This window comes from Ambystoma mexicanum, chromosome 1p (assembly GCF_040938575.1).
Source record: "Ambystoma mexicanum isolate Mex_15411 chromosome 1p, UKY_AmexF1_1, whole genome shotgun sequence".
NCBI lineage: Eukaryota > Metazoa > Chordata > Amphibia > Caudata > Ambystomatidae > Ambystoma > Ambystoma mexicanum.
In genome coordinates this window covers 1,002,898,562-1,002,917,635 of record NC_090921.1, presented here as the reverse complement: position 1 = coordinate 1,002,917,635, position 19,074 = coordinate 1,002,898,562, and the positions used below count along the sequence as shown (strand labels likewise).

The following is a 19,074-nucleotide window of genomic DNA, read 5'->3' as shown; positions in this document are numbered from 1 at the left end:
ATACATTTAAAAATAATAATAAACATTTAACCTTTCGAAGCTAATAGATTGATTCCCAATAAATTGAACAAGCGTAACAATTGTTATTCAGAATGCAACAAAACAGAAAAAACTGTGGTTACAAACACAATTGATTCTCCTTCCAATTGTTGTTTTCATTATTAGCGTTAATAAAATGCTATGTAACCTAGATCAAAAGGATGCCGAGTGACTGCTGGGAAGTGCCATTCTTTTGGTCTCAGAGTTCTGTGGAGTAGGGATCATGATGCTAGCCTACCTAAATGCAGGAGTTTGCAATCAATATTATCAATGACAAGTAGGGTTCAAAGGGTCCTTTAACTACCACTTGCTTCATTTTCAGAATGCATTCGGCTAGAGATAAGAGGCCTTTCACAATGCATGATGGGATTGTAGAGGTGGAGCCAAGTACCCCCACTCAAAGCTCTGCCCCCATGCTGCCTATATGTTGGGAGCCAGAGTGTGAGACAAGAGCAATGCCAGTGAAAACACCAATACCAAAACGAATCCTGGAAGCAAGGTACCCATTGAGAAAGCCATATATGCATTCACAACAATATGATGGCCATTTGAATGAAATCCTGCAAGAAGTGTGAAAACTGAGCAAAAGAGAAGCTTGGTGACGTCATGCGAAACAGAGCGGATGCGCCCGGAATAGATGCAGAGGCGAGAGAAACTAAATATTCTATACAGATCTAAGGAAGAGGTGTTAGAGATGAGCAACATTTCGGACTCGAGATGAAGATGCTCATGCTACAGAAACAATGAAGAAAACATCAAGTCATTTTACAATTGTACAGATGTAGTAACGCAAGTAGACATAGTATTCTCAAAGGCTAGCTATGTAGTGAGTAGATTGCGGCGATGTGCCAACGTGTATGCATAGGAATATATGGACCATGGATGATTCCACAACGCACTTTGGCAGAGCTTGGGCCCAAGGGACAGAAAGGCTTTTTCAGTGTGGCGCAGTTAGAAGGTTCATAGTGATAATATCGAATTCAAAAATCTCGAAAACCAAAATCTCGAATACAAAAGGCCGAAAAATAAAATATCGAATTTTTTTTTCAATGTGTTTTTTTTTTAAATGGGGGGGTTCCCCCCCCAACCCCCCTTTTTTTCATTTTTTTTTATTTTACCCCTTTTTTTTACTTACCTGACCCCAAAAACATATATAAATAAATAAATAAAAAATTCGATATTTTTTTTTTCGATATTTTTTTTTTCGGTCTTTTTGTATTCGATATTTTGTTTTCGAGATTTTGACTGACTACCAACTGTGAGCTTGGATGATTCATGGAGTAGCTGCAGAATGTGTGAAAAGAACACACTTCTGTCTGAGGTGAGGTGCAAGAACATTAAAGACGTCAGAGGTTCATCATTTAATAGTATTTCAAATACAGAAAAGCTCTGAAACATGGTCTGCAGTCACATGGTCAGATAAAAATAGATACTGGGACGAGTTGTATCAAAACCAAGAGCCAAAGTATGCCTATACTCCCTTCTATTCTCAGGCACAGAGAACATTTCCAAGGCCAATGTTGAAAGAGCTAATTGACTGGCAGCCGGCAAGAGTGATGATAGATGACAGGCTAATTAGGTGGGAAGCTATGGTGATGACCAGCCCACCAGCAGCTGGGTGACAGCCTGTGTGCTGGTAGCGTGTGTGGAATAGCAGAAAGGGGTACAAGGGTGCCAACCAATTGTAGAGGGACACATAATAAAGAGCCTTATGGTTTGTATAACCAATAAGACATTGTGTATTTGATGACGTTGGTAGTGACTTGCACTAGAGGGCTTAGTTGCCCCACCTGATATTGGAGACCCAATCACTTTCCCCGACAAGTATGGAACGTGTACCTAGATGTTCCCTTTAAGCCAATCACTTTCCCAAGTAGGTTATTGTAGTTTGTCACGTAGACTGAGTCAATGATGACGAGTTTTTGCTATACAACCTGATCTTTTTAATGAAACTCGCTGAGTGAGAAGATCAAGCAGATGTTCATTCTACTCCATTTTAGATAATTGATATTAAAACAGACTTACTTTGCCAACTTCCTGAGTCAGTCTGATTATTGATATTTGAGTATATTCTGCATCCCCAATCTATCTCAAAGTATTGCTTCCTCGCCTTAAAGGGCCTAGTGTTGGGTACACAGGTTCACGTGGTAGCAGAGGTGTTGGTTCAGATCTATTGACTAAGAGGGCTTTGAGGCTCTCAGAAATATCGAATGTCCTCTGCCCTTTAGCTGGAGGAACGGGAAGCTCTCTGTAGATAGCTGCCATTGGTAAAAACATACAAGTCACTAAAGGGATAGGTGGGAAGGGTCCCTCTTTCACGGAATCCCTTCCAGGTTTCTACAGGAAGCTGAGCGGACTGAAGGCTGAAGTGGCTGTTTGAGGAGGAGACAGACGATTTTGAGAGTCAGAAGTCAATAAAGCGAATGGTGAATAGACAGAGAGAGGGCAAATAATGAATGGGCACTGAGTGGGGAAAAGTGATAACGGGTTAACGGTCAAAGAATAATGGAGGGTTGGTTGGGGTATGTTTAGTTTAACGACGAATAGCGTCATAGTTTAAGGTATATAGACGAGGAGCGAATCCTAGGACAAGGACGTTTAGAAGGAATTATTCTAGAGTCCAAGTGGACATATCTAGGCTACAAACGATCAAGGATCGTTAAAGAGGACAATTCAAGCTCCGATCGGAGTAATTATTAGACCCAAGAGTAAGTCAGGAGGAGAGTTGACAGAGATATATGTGGGCCAGCCAGTCTGTCAGTTGTCTGTCTGTCTGTATATTGTATAATGTGTATGTGGTAAAGAAGTGAAATATTGAAGAAACGAAAAGTAATAGATTGTGGTAAAAAGCTGAAACTTGATTATTTATTTAATTAGTTGACTGATGATGTTCATTGAGTAGGTAGATTGAAGTAAAGTGAAACGTAGAGGCTTGGAGCTGCGACGATTGGTGCATGCTCATATTGAATTATTTTTCTGAAAAGTAGTTAAAAGTGTAAAATAACGGTAAGTATTGACATTCGATTGTGACTAGTCATGATGGAGGATATTGCTGCGCTTATACACTTGTGCAGACAGTTGCCAAAACACGCACCCAAACCTAAGCAGTACAGTGCAGGATGGGTTAAGGGCCCGGCAGATAAGATGTTCATGCCATGGCCACAAGGGGGATCACTGTCCAAAGCAGTTTTGCAAAACATGACAACATATTTGCACGCAGCGTGCACGGGAAAGAAGCTAGATTAGAGGTTAGCTAGCCTAGAGCTTTGGACGATGTACCAGGAGAAATGGAAAGACCCACCTCCTGAAGACTGGATGCTTAACCAGTATAAAGAGGGGGGTCTTAACCAGTGTAAAGAGGGGGGTGTTGAGCCTTCTACTCCCCCTAACACGTCTGAAGAGAATTGTGATAATACGAAAGATGACAGAGTGTATCCTTTGAGACAGTTTAAGGCAGCAATAGGATAGAGTAATCCGACATATGAGCCGACCGCATGTAGCAGCGATGAGAGTCCAGAAAAAACTCTGATTAAAAGAGGACAAGGCTAAAAGAAAGGGTAGACAGAGACGGGAACAGCTGTATCAAGATGAACAGTTGAAAAAACAGGAGAGAGTAGAGGAGCAAAGGAAACATTATAACAGACAGAGAGCACTCGAAGAACGAGACAGGCTACAAAAGAAGAGAGAATGAGAGGAAAAACAAATTAAGAGATAAAATAATACAAAGACGAAGGGACGAAGAGGTGCGTAGGGCAAATGAAAGAAGGGAAGTGAAAATACAAGAAGAAGAAAGGGTTAGGGAGGAAGCAAAGAAACGAAGAGAGTTTGACAAAGAAATGGAAGAAAGAGAAGGCAGAGAGAACGCAACATTGATCGCATGGAGAAAGAATGAATGGAACCTAGTAGTGACATGGGAGGACATAGAGGATCTCTTCCCAACACAAGAACCAATGGCAGGACCGCCTAGGGTAGACTTAGAAGATAATTAGGATATAGGAGCTATTGAAGATGGGATCGGAAAAGCATATCAGGAGATGAGGACAAAAAATGAATTGAAAAATGAAGGAAAAGATGATCGATTTGAGGGAACTCAGTTGCGAGGCAAAGAAAAAGGCTTGTTCAGCTTCGAGCATAGAGCTTTGTCTATGCTCTGCCAGATCAACCTAAAAGGTGATCCCATAGTGTGAGGGGGGACTCGCCAATTTACGCGAGCAAGCTAAGGACACTACATGAAGAAGGCGGTGCAGAACCATTGTCTCTGCTATGGACAGGCAGACGATGGGAGATGAATGCGATTTTGGGGTTTCACATTTTCCCTTGTTAGAAAAAGGAGGGGCCAGACCACAGTATATACCTTGGCCACAGATGGATAAGGATAATTCGAGATGTAACTCCCCAGTTTAACTTCCGTTGCTGGGAAATGGATACATGAATTATAGAAAATGACAGGAGGGAACACGTTATCCATAGGAGACATTAAAGATCTTCTAGCCGCTATACCTGGGGAAAGGGCTGATGACATTTGGTCAAGAGCAGGGTATGCAAGTGTCACTGCAAAATACACAGTGCATGATGGAGCACCATTTAATAATTGTGGAGCGGCAGTCTGGAAAGCGCTTACAGTACAGTATCCGAATACATCAGATATGGAAGCTATAATGGTAGGTAAGATACAGGAAGGGGAGGAACTCTTGCTTATATTCAACATTTTCAAGAGGAGTGGTCTTTGAAAACAAGGGAGTTGTGGGGAAATCTATACCTGTATTCTACCATATATTATGTCAGGGTATGCCAGACCAAATTCAGAGACAGCTCAAGAAGCTGGTGAGTATGGAGGCAAAACCGTGGCCAGAAATACAGCTGATCATTGCACATCGTTGCCGACTGTTGCAGGAAAAAAATCAAAAGAAAGATGATGCTAGGAAGATTGAGGAAGCTAAGTTAGTACAGAAGAACTTGTCAAAATACACCATAGAAGGGGCGATGTTAACTAGTGGAGAAGGGCCAGGATCACAGCAAGCAGCAGGCATGCCACAGGTGAATAACCAATGGCAGTTTGGACAGGGAAATAATGGATTCATATCAAGAGATGGAGGAGGCTACTGAGGAAGGGGCATCCTGAATTATCAAGGAAACTTCCAGAATAATCAGGGGGTTTTCAGCCTATGCAGAATGATAATCGGGGCATGCAGGGAGGACAAGTCAGAAGGCTTTCTCCTGTATATTGGACGTGTGGAATGACAGGGTACATAGCGCGAACATGTGCGAGCCAAGGGTATGTACAGAATGGACAGTTCTCAAGAGGGGGTACCGCTTATCCACCCGCATATAACCCACAAAATAGAGATGGGTTTGCCCAAGATCAGACAGTGCATCAAGCACAAGCATCGAGAATGCAACAGGCTTTGCAATCACAGCCAGCACCATTGAATCCGCCACAAGAACAGTCACAGCACGCGCCATGCAGATACAGCAGAGAGCAAACACAGGACAGTTACTGACTCCTAGGATATTGGGTGTCTCTATCGAGGGTGGGAATCCTTTCACGGGCACAGGAATAAGTATGTACCCACAATAGGACAGCTCACTGGGTGCATTGGTGTGTTCAGTACTATCTCTGACTCCCATTCCTCAAGAGGAACCGATGGTTGACGTCACTATAGGCGGCAAATCTTTTTCTTTTTTGGTAGACATGGGTGGAACACGCTCATGTATCCGGGAAGTGAAATTTGTATTATCAGGAAATGCGAGGAATGCTCAAGGTTTCTTGGTAGCTACAAGTAGAGTTCCTTTTATTGAGAAATTGCCCATCTATAGGAGAATGTGATATGTCTGTCCCATTGTTGTATTTAAGACAGACACCAGTTAATATACTGGGCTAAGATTTAATGACGAAACTAAACATGATGATTTCTTTTACTGATGAAAGGATAGTGTCTTAGGCGCCAGGAATACATTATTTAAACTGAGCAAATGTATCATGGTATTTACTGGACAAATAGCCATACGAGGAGTACCATTAGAACCAGAAGTCTTTCACTATGGGATATGCATTTTGTTAACATGGCTACCCAGTTTAGTGGGCAAAACTGTGAGAATACCTGATGAATTTTTGTTCAGGTCGCAGATCCCTATGGATGAAGAAGGGGGACAAGTCTTTCTTTACAAGCAGATATAGTGCGAGGAGACTTAGCTATACTTACAGTAGTTGATGATAATGGCAGATCATGGAGTACAGTGATTGCTATTGGGGAGGGTTACAGATTGACTGACGTCACCAATGAGGATCTGTTTAGAGACCACCCGTCAGATGACGAAGTAGTGTTTGCAATGAGCATTACATATTGGATCATGACAGAAAGACGCGAGGTCCAACAGAAAATGATGATAGTGAGACAGCAGCCTGCAGTTTTTGATGAAGATATGGCAAAAGTGCCAGTTTCTCCATGGACTACAGGCCCCTATGGCGTAGGTCTATTGAAGGGGTTGGAGAAGTCAAGATTAAATTGAAGCCAGGAGCAATCTTACCTCGAGAGGCGAGAGGCAGATCAAGGTATTTTTAAGATGATATCCACCATGACGTATCAGGGCATCTTAGTGATATCAGTCACCTTACAATACTGCAGTGTATCCAGTCAAAAAATTGAAGGGGGGGTTGTGGCGTTTAGTGCAAGACATGCACCCAATTATTCAGATTGTAGAGGCTGAGTATCCTCTAGTTCCCAACCCAGCGACAATCCTATGTAGTATCCCTGTTGAGGCATGATATTTCACTGTGATTGACTTGAAAAATTCATTTTTTTCAATTCCATTGCCTAAAGATTCTCAAGATCTGATGTCATTTATGTTCTGTCAGACTACGTTAAAAAGCACAAGATTACCTCAGGAGTACTGTGAGTCTCCATAGATTTTCAATAGCGTCCTACAGATGGACTTAAGCAATATCGATTTGCCAAGTGTCGTACTGCAAAAACGTAGATGGATATTTTAGTCTGCAGCACATCAGAAGAAGAGTGCAGACATGACCCAGTTCAGCTAATGATTATTCTAGCATAGAAAGGATATAAAGTGGACAAAGAGAAATTGCAGTATTGCCAGGAAGAAGTGTTATACATAGGACAGTTAATCTTGCATGAAGGAAAAAAAGTTACAACAGAAAGGGCTGAGGTGATTTTGAAGACATAAAACCACACACAATAAAGCAAATGCAACAATTTCTGGGATTATGCAATTATGTTAGAGCATGTGTATTTGATTATAGTTCATACACAAGACCCTTGTTACAGGCTCTGAAAAAAAGCACAGGTGAATCAGGAAAATATGTTATGGACTCAGGAGATGGAGGGAGGGTTTGATGAGTTAAAAAAGGCAATTTGCACAGCTACAGTTTTGGGGATTCCTAATTATTCTGAGGAATTCTTTTTATTTTCACACACAAATGGAACAGTCATGACAGCAGTGCTCACGCAGAGCACCATGTTGGGGTACAAGTCTCTAGCATATTACAGTGGGATCTTGGGCCCAGTAATGAGGTGATCACTTCCCTTGTGAACATTCATTGGCAGCCGCTGCATTCGCTATTAAGAATTCTGCCAGCATAGTAATGGGGCGTTCCATGACGTTATTTGTTGAACATGCTTTGCTTGCTGTTTTGGAGAAACCTAAAAGGTACCCTGACATCTCAAAGGACTTTTGCCTATGAGGTATTTATATCAAATCCAGCGATTAAAATAGTCAGATGTAAAACGGTGAACCCTGCCACGTTTGTAGCTGAACCACTGGCAAAGGATGAAGAAGGTACATGATTGCTCTAATTATGAAGAGTTTAATGATGAAATCCCAAGGGTGAAGGAAAATGCTCCAGCAGCTGGGGAGATTCTCTTTATTGATGGTTCTTCAAAGATTGATCAAACTGATGGACCAAGATATTCAGGTGCCGCTGTAGTAAAACACAGTGCTAATGGGGAATTCGAAGTAATGATAAGTGTACGACTAGCGTCTCACTTTTCAGCACAGGCGGCAGAATTAGTGGCACTGATTGTCACGCTCGAGAGACATGCTGACCAGGAAGTAACTGTGTGCAGTGACTCCGCCTATGTGACGTCAACAGTACACGCAGGGCTTGCACGTTTGAAAAGGAAGGGCTACCTCAGAGCGGACGGCACTCCGGTGCAGCATGCCACCTTATTGGACAGACATATTGAAGCACTACAACTCCCAGTAGCCATTGTGGTAGTTAAGTATGCAGCGCACACTAAAAGAACAGACTTTATTTCACACGGAAACCAAGCCGCAGACGAAGAGGCAAAAAGAGTTGCATATTCACCTGATATAATGAGCTTTGATACACCTGATGAGAAAGAGAGAATGGTGTTGATGATGATTGTGAATAAAAGCTTTAATCATTTGCTGAAAACACAATTGATGGAAGTTCAAGGTGGAGCACCACAGGATGAGAAAGACCTGTGGACACGGAGAGGATGTTTTTTTATCCCAATTTGTGGCACTGTGGCGACAGGAAAGCACTGATGAACTGGTGATGCCTATAGCCTTATTAAGGGTGGCGTTGGAACAGCTACACTACCCTGCGCATGTCACTAGGGAAAGCATCACAGCAACTATTGCGGAGGACTGGTTCGTACCGAATATGTTAGAACACGTTGCTTTTTATGTAGTAAATTGCATCGTATGTCAAATTTTTACTGATGGGAACATGGTGCGAACAGTCAGAGGAGTTATCTCTCGATCCAATGGTGCTTTTCAGCCTTTACATATTGATTATGTTGATAAGCTGCAGGTCTGTAATGGATATACGTATTTGATAGTGGTGGTGTGTCCCTTTTCTAGGTGGATCGAGGTGCACACCCAGACGCCACTTGCGCTGTGAAGTTTTTAGTCCGAGAAGTATTTCCTAGATGGGGAATATGTGAGGTATTGAGATCAGATAATGGCCCACATTTTGTGAATGAGGTGTTCGAGCAAATTAGCTTACTGTTCAGCATAAAACATACATTTTCTTCTGCTTATCACCCGCGAGCAAATGGGATATGTGAGAGACTCACCGCCCTGCTTAAGGAAAGGATAGCCAAGCTGAAGCTGACATTGAAAAAAGGAGGGCACCATTGCCTGCCCTCTGCATTCTATGCATTGAGGAATCAACCAGGCTCTGAACATCACATCACGCCCCATGAATTAGTAGCGGTGAGGCGAATGAGAACACGTATCACTCCTCCATTGAGGACTAGAAGTGATGCCTAGACAACAACAGAATTGTTAGGAAATGAGCTACGTGCCTACTTAACATGTATGACTACATGTATCTCTGTCATTTCAGATCAAGTCAAGCAGACAGGGTGCCGGTCTCAGAACATGGATGAAGACCATACAGCAACTGGTTCTAAGAAACTACTATTGCCAAAACTGTTTCCCAGAGATAAGGTTCTGATTAAGAACTTTACCCACAAATGGCACAAGGCTAAATTTAACGGACCTTTCATAGTGGAGGACGTTATCCCATCGGCAGTGAAGGTCTTAGGAAGATTCACTTGGTTACACCAGGGAGATGTAAAATTGTATGCTGGAGAGGCCACAGTACCCCCACCCCATTCGGAAGCAAGCCACAGAGAAGAAGTTCAGCATATGCAGACTAGATCGATGATGAGGAAGAAGGATGCAGAGACTGTCCAGTAGACAGAGGAAACGTGTGCACATGGACTGTGGGTCTTTCGACACTCTTTGTAGTTGCTAAGCAAGGAGTGAAAAAGCTATTGTTCCTGAGCCACAGGAGTTTGCTAACATTGGACTGAGATGTATTGAAGTCTTAAAGGAAAAGGAAAATGCCAGACCTCGAGTTCATCTTTGATGACTGGAAGAGGGAGCAGTTTCCCAATTCCATTCTTAGTGAGTTTCTCTTTGGAGGCGCCCAAGGTGGTGCATAATAGCAACATTCATCGGATCATTTTTGCTGTTTTCCTCTTCATTCTTGGTGCATATTCCGTGCTGGTTGGGAGAACTACTAACATTCACCTGTTTCTGCAAGATACTACAAATGGTCCAATCATGAGGAGACTGCTCTCAGCAATAATTGAGCAGATTCTCCAACCACTTGAGTTCTGTACAGAAAGTACAGATGGTCCTGTCTGATGAAGGCACCCAGAAACTGCTTGGAATGGTCTTGTATTTTCTGCTTCACAAACATTCTTATCTTGTTGGGACGACAGACCAGCACGTATGTATTTCTGAGGGATCCCCGAAATCAACCTAAAATCATTTGGCTGATACATGAGATTCACAAGCAGATTCATCTACTGCCTGACACATCTTCTTGAACGCATGTATGGGTCTATCGAGTGATGACATTCACAATTTACTGGCCATGATTTTTTGCTATTTGCTTGAAGCTCATCCTCATTTGGTTTGGCGAAAAGACAACTCCTTTGTGTTCATTCAGAATCCTACCAATCGTCCTGCAGTAAGCCAGCTGCTTGTGGAACAGATCCAACAGCTGCCAGAATATTTCATGAGATTGCCAGATTAAAATAGTTTTTTCCTTCCTTAAAAGTAATCACAGGCAAAAATGGGTAACATTGATACCAATAATAATAATGTGGCAAACAACGAGAGAACAGCAAGGTGCAAGAAGCCACTGTTGCTGGGGATAGATGTACTGGTACATAATTTACACATGTATTTATCGTCGTTCTTTTGGTTCTCACGATACACACTGTTTATTATGTTGGTCCAAAGAGAGCAGTGGTTCCTCTGTATCTTCCTATGAAGAAGGAAGGTACAGATACAGCAATTGTGCAACAGCCAAGGCCCTATGTAATTATTCCTCCTTCAGTAGCTCATGTAAAGACACTGATTTTACTGACAAGTGTTCCTATGGTTCCTCCAGTAAGAAGGAACTATGCGGAAATACTTCAAGCGATGATTGTAAAAGCTCACGAGGCAAGTAAGAGACCTAAGAGAAGTGCAAGGGAGGATGATCATGAACTGAATGATTACCTAGAAAACACAGCACATTTGGGGAATAACATGTGGTATCAGCATATTAAAGAGGTGGGAAGGAGAACCTCAGAGAAGGAATGCTATGTATGTGCACTCCTACCTTATACTATGGGAAGTCTAAGATATTCATAGCCATTGAAATAGATGTTCAGACAGCACATTTCCTATCTCATATTGCACTCTGCTGAGCAAGACGTCAGTTCATGGGCCGAACAACATCTTTGGTATGGGCAACAGAATGGTCAGTTCAAGACGAAGATGATTATGTTCAAAACACAAAGACAGAGCCCACACCAGAAATCATGTAATAATATATGAACAACCTAGAGTGAAAGGAGCTGGAATCAGATGGGAAGTAAACAGAAGACTTGAATGCCCAGGAAAATCTTCAGAAGAAATTTGAAGATGGAAGGACAAAGGCCAAATGCAGATTTGGTGATCAGTACTTTCCTTCAGATGGATGGGAGGAAGGTGTGGTCATCGGCAGAGCATAGGTAGTAATTGGCAGTTACAAACCAACCATTGACATTGTGGAAAATGGATGCAAACCTTTATGGCCAAGACTTGCTAAACTACTGACATGGGTCGAAGACAAAGCAGGGCCTTTACAGATAGTGCCCTTGAACAGTGCAAAGTTGTGCTTCAGAACCACTGGCACAAGAAAAATTAGATAGAATCAAAATTGTGGTCGAGTCTTTGATGTGCCAGGAATGAACATTGGAACAGTAGTGATAATGGATCACTACTGGGCCTGTGGATCCAGAGCTTACATGAAGCTGCCCAGAGATTGGGGAGGACGGTGTTCTATAGTGAACGTCCATGTTCCAGCGTTGGTGATTCCTAAAAGTTACTTGAACATTGGTGACTGTCCAAAGGCAGATGCTCACGGAAGGAAGAAGAGATCTGCTGAGCTGATAAATCGAATGAAGAGAGAAAACTATTTCTCAGCCAAGTAAATAGAAGCTTTTGATTCCATTCCATATGAACACAGATTATTCAGTCAGACCTCATTGATATTCACGATAATCTTCATGCCAAGGATTCAGATAGCAGCAAATACCAAGTGGTTACAGATAACCAGGAGGGAACTGTTACAGACGATTAACACTACCATAAAAGGATTCAATGCTATAAAGGAGGAGCTAAGAGCCATACAACTGATGACTCTTCAGAACAGATACGTCATGGACATGATCACAGCTATGGATGGAATGTGTTTGCCAAAATCGGAGAACCATGTTGCATGTTCATACCTTCTCATGATGACGAGAATGGCACCTTGACAGAGGCCATAATGTTGCTGATGTAATTACATGTCCAGATGATAGACGAAGTGGAGGATATTGCTGATGACAGTTGGTTTGGATCAGTTTTTCTTGGAGGCCTGATAGTGATGGTTTTGCTTGGATTCTGTGTGATCACGATAATAATCTCACAATGTAAGAAGACTGCAAGAAGGCAGTAGGAACGAAGATCATGATTGATGTTGAATCAGGATGGAGAACTAACGAGTTGACAGATGAAGAAATCAGAGACTACGTGAAGGCCAGCATTCATGCACCTGAGGGAACGAAGTTCCTGTACCCAAAGAACCACAAAATGTATGTAGGGAGATGGATCTACTGCGGTCCAAACGGACAATGCATGCTTAAATCCTAGAATAAAGATGAGCAGGTGAAATCAGCTGGATGCCTAAAAGGGGTCATAAAGATATGGGTCCCAAAGAAGCATTAGTTCAGACGAGGATGTCTAGATGTGAAGACTAATATGAGAGTGATCGATGAATCGCCCAGAGAGGGGAGTGTAGAGGTGGAGCCAAGTACCCCTACTCAAAGCTGCGCGCCAATGCTGCCTATATGTTGGGAGCCAGAGTGTGAGACAAGAGCAGTACCAGTGAAAATACCAATACCGAAAAGAAGCCTGGAAGCAAGGTACCCCTTGAGAAAGCCATATATATATTCACAACAATATGATGGCCATTTGAATGAAATCCTGGAAGAAGTGTGAAAACTGAGCAAAAGAGAAGATTGGTGATGTCATGCGGAGCAGGGCTGACGCGCCCAGAAGAGATGCATAGGCGAGAGAACATAAACATTCTATAAAGATCTAAGGAGGAGGTGTTAGAGATGAGCAACATTTTGGGCTTGAGATGAAGATGCTCATGCTACAGAAACAATGACGAAAACGTCAAGCCATTTTACAATTGTACAGATGCAGTAATGCAAGAAGACAAGTATTCTTAAAGGCTAGCTACGTGGTGAGTAGATTGCGGCGATGCACCACTGTATTTGCATAGGAATGTAGGGACCATGGATGATACCACAATGCACTTTAGCAGAGCTATTGGACAGACAGAAAGGCTTTTTCAGTGTGGCGCAGTTATAAATCAAAACTTAATAACGGAGGTGAATTTGAGAAAGCCCTGGTTGGCCCAGGACCAGGAAGTCAAGGCCACTGTGAGCTTGGATGATTCATGCAGTAGCTACAGAAAGTGTGAAAAGGACAAGCTCCTGTCTGAGGTGAGGAGCAAGAACATTAAAGATGTCAGAGGTTCATCATTTAATAGTATTTCAAATACAGAAAAGCTCTGAAACATGGTCTGCAGTTACATGGTCGGATGAAAATAGATACTGGGACGAGCTGTATCGAAACCAAGAGACAAAGTATGCCTATAGATGACAGGCTAATTAGGTGGGAAGCTATGGTGATAACCAGCCCACCAGCACCTGATTGCCAGCTTGCGTGCTGCTTGCGTCTGTGGAATAGTACATAGGGGTACAAGGGTGCCAACCAATTGTAGAGGGACACGTAGTAAAGAGCCCAATAGTTTGTATAAGATGGGCTGCGAAGAAGCAGGAATAGGATAGGGATGAACAGAACAGAACAAAAGAATTGTGAAGCTAGGATGGGGTGGTTTAAGAGGGGGTGCATGTAAAATGGTAGACAATGGATCAGGCGGAATGCAGATCTAGAAAAAGGGAAAATAAGAAAAGCTGTGGTAATAAGCATTTTCCAGAAATGGCATGTTCTGGTACTGTGGAAAAAGTACTAGAATTAGTGGAAGCATGGTTGCACGATGGCCCAGAGATGTGCTCAGGAAGCCCTTTAAGTGTGCAAGCAAGAATTGTCAAGTAGCAGTATTTAGGTACCGTTTCTAATCTTAGGTATATACTTTGTCACATCTGCCAACTGTTAGAAGTGAGAGAGCCAAGCATAGGCTGAGTAAAAAGATGAATGTGTGGAACCAAAATTGGAGAAAACAAGTATGTAAGGAGGAGATAAAAACCAGCCTACAAGACTCATTCATGCATGGCATCTCCATCAGAGCGAATTCACACATGCAAGCTGTGGGAGATGTTCCCCCCGTAACGAATTGCAATACTTTAAACTCCACTACAATATTGCGAATGCTGATGTTAGCAAGCATGCTGCATATGAATGATACACACTAACAGACATTCAAGGGCAAATATGCGGAATAGAGCCCAGAGTACAAATAAGTCCTGAAACTCATGAAAACTCTAAAAGAGGTTATGTAATGTAAAGAAGACACCTGTGGACATTACGTAAACAAAAAAGCTGGTGTGAGGCTCCCTGAACCCCCAGAATTCATGATGTACTAATTAGGCCAACAGTTCTCCCCTAAAGAAATTGGCATTAGGACCAATAACTGTGCAATAGTAAATACAAAGGTCCACTCGAAAGGGTGCTGTTAAGAACTTTGGAAGTGTTAAGTTAATCTACCTGATTTTATGTAGTTTATTATTTACATTTCCCCCTGACATGTGATGTGGCTATGGTTTGCACTTTCAAACTCAGCATCAAGTTCCCTATAAGAATATAGTTTGTCTGACCTGCTTAGGAAAAGTTGACATATGTTTTCAAATAGCTCCGACTCCTCGTTTGAGAATCTCGCACTTCGCCAAATCACATCTTTAAAGTGCCTGTCCTCATTGGAATACACCATAGATAGTGATCGGCTACTTTTAGACCTCTGAAATGTCAGCTTATAAAGTTGTATGCACAATTTATGGTGTGTGCCTTGTAAATGGCCAATATCATTATTTATTATATTTCTCTCTCAATGCAAGAAAGATTAGAAACATCTAAGTCCACTATTGCTCTACCTGCTGCATTCTCCAGAAGCTCGCGGAAGCTCACAAAGGAGAATCTCTCCTGGTACCGGCCCTCCCCCCTTCCCAAGTGACCCTGAGCTCTTGGCAACAGCATTCAATAAGGTCATTACCCAAGCGGTAGACACGATTGCTCTGCTCTCTCTTAAAAAGGACAAGAAAGCAAAGCCCTCTAATGCATGGTTCACGCAGGAGCTCATGGAATTTCGCGCCAAAAAAAGGACAGCGCTCGCTACGTGGAAAAACAACCCGAATTACGCTTCTAAGGCAACCTTCAGGTTAATTTCCAAAGAATAGAAAACTGCCAACTTACAGGCTAAAGCTGTCTCTTTCAACTCTAGGATTGAAAATGTGAAATCTGGGACAAAGGAAATCTTTTCCATTTTTAGAGAACCCTCACCCCCGCCTTCTACCATCATGAAGGACGAGACGTGGTGCAACAAAATTCAAGCTCCCATGCTTGACAAATTGGACCTCTTGCACTCCAAAATGCTAGACCACCAAAGTCCCTGTCCAATCAACATACTAATAGTACTAATGCACCCGCCCCAGTCACTCATCCTAGGCCGGATCCAGTGTTTGAATTCACGGACATGAGTGAACCTGAAGTCATTGCTCTCCTCAAGTCTATCAAACCGTTGAATTGTAAAGGAAACGCATTCCCGGCTCAGATCATTAAAGACTGTGCCTCTTCCTTCGCCCCATTTATCACTACTTTCATTAATTCCTCCTTCCAGTCTGGCCATGTCCCGACCGGTCTCAAGGAAGCGTGGGTCCGACTGCTTCTAAAAAAAAAACTCCCTTGACCCTTTGGTCCCTGGGAACTACAGACCCATCACCACTGTCCCCTTTTTGCTGAAATCTTTGGACAAAGCAGCCTACCTGCAAGTCCAAATATTCCTTCAGGATAACCACTTTCTTGGTCTACGCCAGTCTGGCTTCTGGCCATGACATGGCACTGAAACGGCACTACTTGACCTAAAAAATCAAATGGATGACCTCAGAGACGCAGGCAAACCTGCGCTCCTCCTTCTCTTGGACCTTTCTATCACCTTTGATCTTGTGGATCACAAAACCCTCTGCCATCACCTCTCGTCCGCAGCCAACTTCTACCCAAGGGCCTGCGCATGGATAACTTCCTTCCTACAGGAAAGAGTGATGAAGGTTTTCTCTGAATCCTCCTGTGCCAACCCTAGTCCCATTAAATGTGGGGTGCCACAGGAGTCATGCATTGCCCCCACCCTCTACAACCTCTTCACAAGGCCCCTGCTCAGAATCTTGGACACCCTGGGAATCTCATACATCAATTATGCAGATGACACTCAGGTGCTCAGCACCCTCTCGGGTGACTATCCAACTGACAGGAACACCCTCAACTCCATCTACTCAACGATCCAATCCTGGATGGCAGAAAATTGGTTATGTCTAAATAGTGAGAAAACTGAACTTCTACTAATTGGCTCCCCCTCCACCTTGGGTAAACTGGACAAGCAATACTGCGCCTTCACTGTGGATAACATTCCCATCACTGTCTCACAAGTCATTAAGACGCTGGGCGTGTACCTCAAACCAAACCTCACCATGGATCGTCAGGTTAATGAAATTGCTTCATCCGCAGCATACCACTCTAAACTGCTCAACGCAGCTAGACCCTTCCTCTCCCAATAGAATTGCGTCACCATTGCTAGGGCGATCATTGGGTCGAGGCTGGACTATTGCAATGCACTCTTTGTTGGGACTTCTCACAAGAATCTTGCCAAACTTCAATTAGCTCAGAATAATGCCTTGAGGGCCACAACAGGCATTTCACACAGGAACCATATCTCTGAGGTCAGACGGCAAGTACACTGGCTCCCCGTCAAAGAAAGGATTGTCTTCAAAACCCTCGCCCTGACACACAAGTGTCTCCACGGCTTGGTTCCCCCTTACCTAGCACAAAGGGCCATCAGACACACGCCTTCTAGACCATCCAGAGTGGCCTATTCCAATCAATTAACCGTTCCCTTCATACGCAGAGTGCTGGAACACTCTCCCGGCCCAGATCAGGGGGATTGACTCTCATGCAGCATTCCGGAAAGCCATCAAAACGAGGCTCTTTGTTTGATAGGGCTTTACTTCCACCTCTATGTATCTATGTGTTTGCATATAAGAAATGTCTAACCAATGTATCATGCAACAAAACTTTATGTACTAAGCAACATTCTGTTTGGGGCACATTCTTGTAACCCTGAATCAAGCCTTCTTACGTTTCCTCATAATGCCTTGATGCCTGTGCGCTGTAGCGCGCTCTACAAATCCAAAAATAACTAAATTAAAAAAAAAATAAAAAAAAATGTGCATGTACATATTAATAATGTAGTTGTGTAGGTTGAGGTTGCATAAATAGCTATTGGCATCTGTAATATTTAAATATTCTGAATTCTGCTGGTGAGGAGTCGTGAGGAGTCATGAGAGGGTGAGGGAGGATTATAGTCTTACCTACTCCTCAGACATTCTCAAAGAGTAACTGAAAAATCTTCTTATGATTAGCCCAACGTAAACCACTCTGCATGGTTGCCCTTCCCTATCATCCCTATAGCAATCACATGACTTACCTACTGCCTCTTGGATAGCTCCCTGTGTACTCCCACCCAGGATCTGTGATTGGCACCTCAAGGTTGTCTCCTAAGAGTCCTCATCTTTTCTCTGTATACCACCTTCCCTGGTGGCATCACCCCCTCCCCTCATTCAAGTTGGACTTTATTTTCCTCCTCTTGCGCGACCCCTCACCTTGAAGTCTCTTTACCTGATTGCTTCACTGTCACTTCGTCTTTGCACTCTCTCATGATCAATGGTTGTAAATATGAAGCACACATCTGGAGGTCTATATTCTACTGTCTCCCCAAGTCGGTTCCTTATGTTGCCCTCTGTTATGCATTAGGAATACTGTTGTTATAAAGTCGGGTGGAGTGGAGGAGATTGCCTCTCTGCAGAAAACTGTGTTTGAGTACTAATGATACTCTCTATGCAAGACTAGGAAAGGGGCTCTGCCAGGGAGTTCCAGAGACAGGGTTTCAGTCAGAATTGAGGACTGAATGTAGCCTCATTTTAGTGAACCTGGGCTTATCTCTTGAATCTCTGATAGTTAACGTCGGGAGAGTCAAAAAGCTGCTCCAGTATGCAGACTGGGTGAAAACTACTGAAGCCGTACTGCATACAAAACTTTGTTATCAAATGGTCTCAAGATACAAAAACATGGGAGAGCTGGAATCATACTTCGTGCAATTCCCTGATAAGATAAAAAGAGCAGGGTTTATGAGATTTTGATTCAATGTTATTAAAACAGGGGCGATTAATGATGTAAGAGAAGGTCTATGTCCTGGCTCGTCTCACTGTAGATTTTGAAACTCTATTGTACATTTAGAAACTCTTTGCCATTTATTAATAGAGCGTGCTGCACTAATAAATGAGTGGTTTATTTGTTTTAATAAATGTGTAATTAATCTTGAATGAGTGGAGTTTTGTTGCAGATTTCTTAAAGACACCACCAATCTATTGGAATAAGATGTAATAATTAAATGTATATAAAATGTATTTGGTATTTCATTTGGTATATATATGTCAGAATTAATTCTTGGGTGAGGGCCGTAAACTGAAGATTTAGAAACATACTCATTTTAAAAATGGCACTTCTGGTTCTGCCCATTGTTTTGGAATGTTAGATGTACGTGCACGGTGTATTTAAGGGAATATTTTGATTTAGATGCGTCAGACTTATTTTGATTCCTTTTTCTTGATGTAATTTTAATTGAATTGAATGTATGTGATGATTATGATCTGTTTATGGGGTTTTAAGCTTGATCTTTAGTAGCTTTGCTCAAAATTGTGTTTACTTTTATTTTTCATTGTGTTT

General features: G+C 42.6%; 1 protein-coding gene across 8 annotated transcripts in view; it reads right to left on the bottom strand.

The window, feature by feature from the left end:
- Positions 1-19,074, bottom strand: part of MTSS2 (MTSS I-BAR domain containing 2) — a 443,751-nt gene that overhangs the window by 15,018 nt on the left and 409,659 nt on the right. The window lies entirely within an intron of this gene.